Source organism: Pleurodeles waltl, chromosome 10 (genome assembly GCF_031143425.1).
Source record: "Pleurodeles waltl isolate 20211129_DDA chromosome 10, aPleWal1.hap1.20221129, whole genome shotgun sequence".
NCBI classification, from domain to species: domain Eukaryota; kingdom Metazoa; phylum Chordata; class Amphibia; order Caudata; family Salamandridae; genus Pleurodeles; species Pleurodeles waltl.
The window spans coordinates 73,001,233-73,008,931 of record NC_090449.1 but is presented as its reverse complement, the minus strand read 5'-3'; positions in this window follow the sequence as shown (position 1 = coordinate 73,008,931).

Here is a 7,699-nt window from a genome sequence, read left to right as displayed (position 1 = left end):
GTGTTTCTAGCGCTGAAAGCATTTCAACCCATAATAACCCACAAATACACTCTTGTCAAGACAGACAACATGACAACAATGTATTACCTAAACAAACAGGGAGGCACACACTCGACACAGTTGTGTCTCCTGACACAAAAAATATGGCATTGGGCGATTCACAACCACATTCGCCTAATAGCACAATTTATTCCAGGGATTCAGAATCAGTTAGCAGACAATCTCTCTCGGGATCACCAACAGATCCACGAATGGGAAATTCACCCCCAAATACTGAACACTTACTTCCGAATTTGGGGAACGCCACAAATAGATCTATTTGCAACAAAAGAAAACTCAAAATGCCAAAACTTCGCATCCAGGTACCCACAACATCAGTCTCAGGGCAATGCACTATGGATGAACTGGTCAGGGATATTTGCGTACGCTTTTCCCCCTCTCCCACTTCTTCCATATCTAGTAAACAAGTTGAGTCCAAACAAACTCATACTAATAGCACCAACATGGGCAAGGCAACCTTGGTACACAACACTACTAGACCTTTCAGTAGTACCTCATGTCAAACTACCAAACAGACCAGATCTGTTAACACAACACAAACAACAGATCAGACATCCAAATCCAGCATCGCTGAATCTAGCAATTTGGCTCCTGAAATCCTAGAATTCGGGCACTTAGACCTCACACAGGAATGTATGGAGGTCATAAAACAAGCTAGAAAACCTACCACTAGACACTGCTATGCAAATAAGTGGAAAAGATTTGTTTATTACTGCCATAATAATCAAATTCAACCTTTACACGCATCTGCAAAAGATATAGTAGGATACTTACTACATTTGCAAAAATCAAAACTAGCTTTCTCTTCCATTAAAATACATCTTACTGCAATTTCAGCTTACCTGCAAATTACGCACTCAACTTCATTATTTAGGATACCAGTCATAAAAGCGTTTATGGAAGGCCTAAAGAGAATTATACCACCAAGAACACCACCAGTTCCTTCATGGAACCTCAACATTGTCTTAACACGACTCATGGATCCACCTTTTGAGCCCATGCACTCTTGTGAAATGCAATACTTAACGTGGAAAGTTGCACTTTTAATTGCCATCACATCTCTAAGAAGAGTGAGTGAAATTCAAGCATTTACCATTCAAGAACCATTTATTTAAATACACAAAAATAAAGTTGTTCTACGGACAAATCCTAAATTTTTACCAAAAGTAATCTCACCGTTCCACTTGAATCAAACGGTAGAATTACCAGTGTTCTTCCCACAGCCAGATTCTGTAGCTGAAAGAGCACTACATACATTAGACATCAAAAGAGCACTAATGTACTACATTGACAGAACAAAACTAATTCGAAAGACAAAACAACTATTTATTGCCTTTCAAAAACCTCATACAGGAAATCCAATTTCAAAACAAGGCATTGCTAGATGGATAGTTAAGTGCATTCAAACCTGCTATCTTAAAGCAAAGAGAGAGCTGCCTATTACACCAAAGGCACACTCAACCAGAAACAAAGGTGCTACCATGGCCTTTCTAGGAAATATTCCAATGAACGAAATATGTAAGGCAGCAACATGGTCTACGCCTCATACATTTACCAAGCACTACTGTGTAGATGTGTTAACTGCACAACAGGCAACAGTAGGTCAAGCTGTACTAAGAACATTATTTCAAACTACTTCAACTCCTACAGGCTGAACCACCGCTTTTGGGGAGATAACTGCTTACTAGTCTATGCACAGCATGTGTATCTGCAGCTACACATGCCATCGAACGGAAAATGTCACTTACCCAGTGTACATCTGTTCGTGGCATTAGTCGCTGCAGATTCACATGCGCCCACCCGCCTCCCCGGGAGCCTGTAGCCGTTTAGAAGTAGATCTTAAACATTTGTACATTTGTAAATATATTACTTTAAACTTCATTATGTACATACGCATTCACTCCATTGCACGGGCACTATTACTAGCATACACAACTCCTACCTCACCCTCTGCGGGGAAAACAATCTAAGATGGAGTCGACGCCCATGCGCAATGGAGTCGAAATGGGAGGAGTCCCTCGGTCTCGTGACTCGAAAAGACTTCTTCGAAGAAAAACAACTTGTAACACTCCGAGCCTTCTAGTCCCCAATGAATATTTGTATTTCCATTAGATTTTAAGAGAAGTAACATAGTACACAAGTATAGTTCAATATACCTTTCACATGGAAACCTACAAAAAGAAAATTCAATGCTTTAAAAAATAGTACAGCGGTATTGTGCAGCACAGAATCTGGACCTTGATCAATCTTGGCAACAAGCAACACATGTATGCATCAGAAAACTTGTACGTTCCTTAACTTCCACATGAGGAGAGCAGCATGGGGCAATCTAACATAACTGTAAACACTCACATTCTCACAACCACAACTAAGCTTCTTTTATCAATACTGGGAGTCGTATTTTATAATCTTTGCACTGTTGCAAATTACGTAACAAATCCATTCTACGGATTGGAATATGAGCACTGGGGACAAATAACATAGCTTTTGAATTCCCCCCAAACATTAAAAAAGAAAATTATCATTGTGATAAAGTTTGTAACACAAAAAGACATGGTGCGTAAATAACTAGAACAAAAGTAAGGTGTTTTTGAAGTATTTTTCTGCTTGTGTAATGAGAAAAGGAACACACCTTTTATGTCCCAATCCACATCCCTCTTCCCACATTTTGAAAACTAAGAAAAACATGTTCCTAGCATTTGGTTTTGTAGATGCATATGCTCTGCATACTCCTGTCATCTAGTGTTGGGCTTAAACATTTGCAAGTTGTTTTACTTTGAAGAAAGTCTGAAGAGTCATGGGATGCACTGTGACTCCACCCTTAGTTGGCTATGCACAGAGATACCAACTCCATGTTAGATAGTTTTTTTTCCCCCGCTATTGGTTCAGATGTGTACCAACGTGACCTCAGCACTTGACATGTCCACGTTTCTTTGGGCTCACATGGTAAAATTAATCACAGATACTTGAAAAATCTTTTGTCATCTGCGCTTTCTACAGCATCCTTCGAAGACTGGCCTTTAGTTTGCATCCTAACTACTAGGCCCTCAGTCCCTCTCCAGGGCTACGTGCCTCTAGTCTTCAGTGACTCCTTCCTGGAAGTGAACCCAGATGAAACTGTCCTAAGTGCCACGCAAAGCACCTGTGGCCCTACACATGAGGGTGTAATCTTTCTCTGGTATTTCTCAATACCACGTGATTCCGGCCTTACATTATGTTAAAAAAAAAAAAAAAGACCCATGAGTACCACTGCAAGAGGCGTAGGCACATCAAAAGATGCAGCAGCAGCCTTCTGAGACAATATATAGTATTTGGCCTCAGCATTTGGAGCCATTACTGCAGCAATACAATTTACCTCCCGTGTTGTGAATGCTCATTAATGTCACAATGATAGACTGTTAGGTTTTCAGGAATGGTTCGTGCCAGAGAGACCAACATGTTTGTGAAAAAATGTCAGTGCGCTATACTTCTTCAAGACAGATTATCGTCCTCTTTGTAGGAAAGTACCATCTTGCCTGGCATGTTACCCCCATTTTCACTGTATGTATGTATGTTTTAGCCCCTGTGTCACTGGGATCCTGCTAGGCGGGACCCCAGTGCTCATAGTATGTGCCCTGTATGTGTTCCCTGTGTGGTGCCTAACTGTATCATTGAGGCTCTGCTAATCAGAACCTCAGTGATTATGCTCTCTCTGCTTTCTAAATTTGTCACTGCAGGCTAGTGACTAAATTTACCAATTCTCATTGGCACACTGGTACACCCATATAATTCCCTTGTATATGGTACTTAGGTACCCAGGGTATTGGGGTTCCAGGAGAACCCTATGGGCTGCAGCATTTCTTTTGCCACCGATAAGGAGCTCTGACAATTCTTACACAGGACTCCCACTGCAGCCTGAGTGAAATAACGTCCACGTTATTTCAAAGCCATTTTCCACTGCACATAAGTAACTTATAAGTCACCTATATGTCTAACCTTCACCTGGTGAAGGTTGGGTGCCAAGTTACTTAGTGTGTGGGCACTCTGGCACTAGCCAAGGTGCCCCCACATCATTCAGGGCAAATTCCCCGGACTTTGTGAGTGCGGGGACTCCATTACACGCGTGCACTATACATACACTATACCTATGTATAGCGTCACAATGGTAACTCTGAACATGGCCACGTAACATGTCTAAGATCATGGAATTGTCACCCAAATACCATTCTGGCATTGGGGGGACAATTCCCTGATCCCCCGGGTCTCTAGCACAGAACCCGGGTGCTGCCAAACTGCCTTTCCGGGTTTTCCACTGCAGCTGCTGCCAACCCCTCAGACAGGTTTCTGCCCTCATGGGGTCCAGGCAGCTCTGGCCCAGGAAGGCAGAACAAAGGATTTCCTCTGAGCGAGGGTGTTACACCCTCTCCCTTTGGAAATAGGTGTGAAGGGCTGGGGAGGAGTAGCCTCCCCCAGACTCTGGAAATGCTTTGATGGGCACAGATGGTGCCCATCCCTGCATATGCCAGTCTACACCGGTTCAGGGATCCTCCAGCCCTGCTCTGGCGCGAAACTGGACAAAGGAAGGGGGAGTGACCACTCCCCTGACCAGTACCTCCCAGAGGAGGTGCCCAGAGCGCCTCCAGTGTGTCCCAGACCACTGCCATCTTGGAAATAGAGGTGTTGGGGGCATACTGGACTGCTCTGAGTGGCCAGTGCCGCCAGGTGACGTCAGAGACCCCCTCTGATAGGCTATTTACCTCTCTTGGTAGCCAATCTTCCTTTCTTGGTAGCTAACCTCCTTTTCTTTCTATTTAGGGTCTCTCCTCTGGGGAATTCTTCAGATAACGAATGCAAGAGCTCACTAGAGTTCCTCTGCACTTCCCGCTTCGACTTCTGCCAAGGATCGACCGCTGACTGCTCCAGGACGCATGCAAAACCGCAACAAAGTAGCAAGATGACTACCAGCAACATTGTAGCACCTAATCCTGCCGGCTTTCTCGACTGTTTCCTGGTGGTGCATGCTCTGGGGGTCACCTGCCTTCACCCTGCACTGGAAGCCAAGAAGAAATCTCCCGTGGGTCGACTGAATCTTCCCCCTTCTAACGCAGGCACCAAAAGACTGCATCACTGGTCCTCCAGGTCCCCTCTCATCCCGACGAGTGTGGTCCTTGGAACACAGGAACTCTATCCAAGTGACTCCCACAGTCCAGTGATCCTTCAGTCCAAGTTTGGTGGAGGTAAGTCCTTGCCTCCCCACGCTAGACTGCAAACCTGTGTACTGCGTGATTTGCAGCTGCTCCGGCTCCTGTGTACTCTTCCAGGATTTCCTTCATGCAAAGCCTGGGTCCCCTGCAGTGCTCAACCCTCTGAGTTGGCTTCTGGCGTCGTGGGACCCTCCTTTGTGACTCTGAGCCAGCTCTGGTTCACAAATCTTGTAAGTGCCTGTTCGGGTACTTCTGCGGGTGCTGCCTGCTTCTGCGGGGGCTCTCTGAGTTGCTGAGCACCCCCTCTGTCTCCTCCTCCAAGGGGCGACATCCTGGTCCTTCCTGGTCCCCAGCAGCACCCAAAAACCTCTACCGTGACCCTTGCTGCTAGCAAGGCTTGTTTGCAGTATTTCTGCATGGGAACACTTCTGCAACCTTCATCACGACGTGGGACATCTTCCATCCAAAGGATAAGTTCCTAGTCCTCTTTTTTGTTGCAGAATCCTAAGCTTCTTCCATCCGGATGCAGCTTCCTTGCACCTTCATCTGGGGTTTCCTGGGCTCCTTCCCCCCCTGGACACTATCGCGACTCTTGGACTTGGTCCCCTTGCCTTGCAGGTCCTCAGGTCCAGGAATCCATCTTCAGTGCTTTGCTGGTGTTTGTGGTTCTTGCAGAATCCCCCTATCACGACTATTGTGTCCTTTTGGGGTAGTAGGTGTACTTTACTCCTACTTTCCAGGGTCTTGGGGTGGGGTATGTTGGACACCCTGACTGTTTTCTTACAGTCCCAGCGACCCTCTACAAGCTTCCATAGGTTTGGGGTCCATTCGTGATTCGCATTCCACTTTTGGAGTATATGGTTTGTGTTGCCCCTAGACCTATGTTTGCCTATTGCATCCTATTGTAATTCTACACTGTTTGCATTACTTTTCTTGCTCTTACTTACCTGATTTGGGTTTGTGTACATATAGCTTGTGTATATTACTTACCTTCTTACTGAAGGTACTCACTGAGATACTTGTGGGATTTATTTTTAGTAACTCTGAGTATTGTGTTTTCTTATGATATTGTGCATATGATATAAGTGGTATAGTAGGAGCTTTGAATGTCTCCTAGTTCAGCCTAAGCTGCTTTGCCATAGCTACCTTCTATCAGCCTAAGCTGCTAGAAACACCTCTATTCTACTAATAAGGGATAACTGGACCTGGCACAGGGTGTAAGTACCAAAGGGTACCCACTATAAGCCAGGCCGTCCTCCTACACTCTTTTATAAGGCTTCTTTGTGATGGAGACTTCTAACTGCAGATTCCTCACCTTAGAATATTCCCCAGGCATCAGACTGTATTGGGAAAATCTTGAGCGGTAACTTTGCACCGGTAGGTGGCAGCGATTAGATGTCAATGTCATCCTCGTTGGAAGTGATGTTGCAATGCCTACATAAACAACACTCCGGTTTTTCTCTTTCAGCGCCAACAGCGTGGATTTAGAGACCTACCACAGTGTTTTTTTTTTTACCTCTTTTTTTTTTCCAACTTTTTGTCAAGTCCTTCATTTTTTCATGTCTCCCAACAAACCCACGGGTTTAAACTTTGTGAAGAATGTCACAGACAGATGTCTATCTCATACTCACACTTGGGTTGCCTGGGGTCAAGCCATAACCCCCAAGGCTGCACTGAATGCACGTCCAAGAAACCAAAGGTGATTCGTGTGTGGGTGTTCAAGCTTCTGGCAGTGTGGCAGAAGGCGGCTCTGTGCTGCTCCCATGGGAGATCGTTCTCAGACCCATTTCTGCAGACGATCGTCTTCATGGTCCAAGACCTCTTCCTTTAAGTTGTGGAAGTCAAAGCGTTCTTAGGCCCTGCTCCAGCATACCACCTGTTGAGCCAGTGTCCGGGCCCACCACGCCCTACCCTGAGTTCCCTGAAGCCAGACGCCTGCCCAACGTAAACATTTTTACAACACCATGCACGTCATCTTTGGGCCACTGACTCCCACTGATGTTGCGTCAGGCACCATGGAGCCAAGAGGTGGCACAGCTGGACCACCACCAGTGGGCTCACCCCCAAGGCCAGCAGGACCCCCAGGATCCACTGGATCTGAACTTACACCATCACTGATGCCTTCTTCCACCCCGGCTTCTTCTATTCCAGCAATATCCTTGAAGTTGTGGGCCCCATTCAATGACTAGCCTAGTGTCATTCCAGACTATAAACAGGCGCTCCCCTCAGTCCTGTCTGACATCATAGCTGTTGCTGTCCTGGCCCTCCCTTCCTGTGGATTTAATGCCCCTAGATCAACCCTTTCTTCCTGAAGGGACAGCTGAGGAGGAAGAATTGTGTCCCCCTGAGGAGGACGCTGAGCCAGCAGAAAACTGGTATAAGGAGCTTGGTGATGCCAGTGGCCTGTACACCTCACTGGACTCTGACATGCTTTCTCCTCCAGGCCTTGTGTCGGA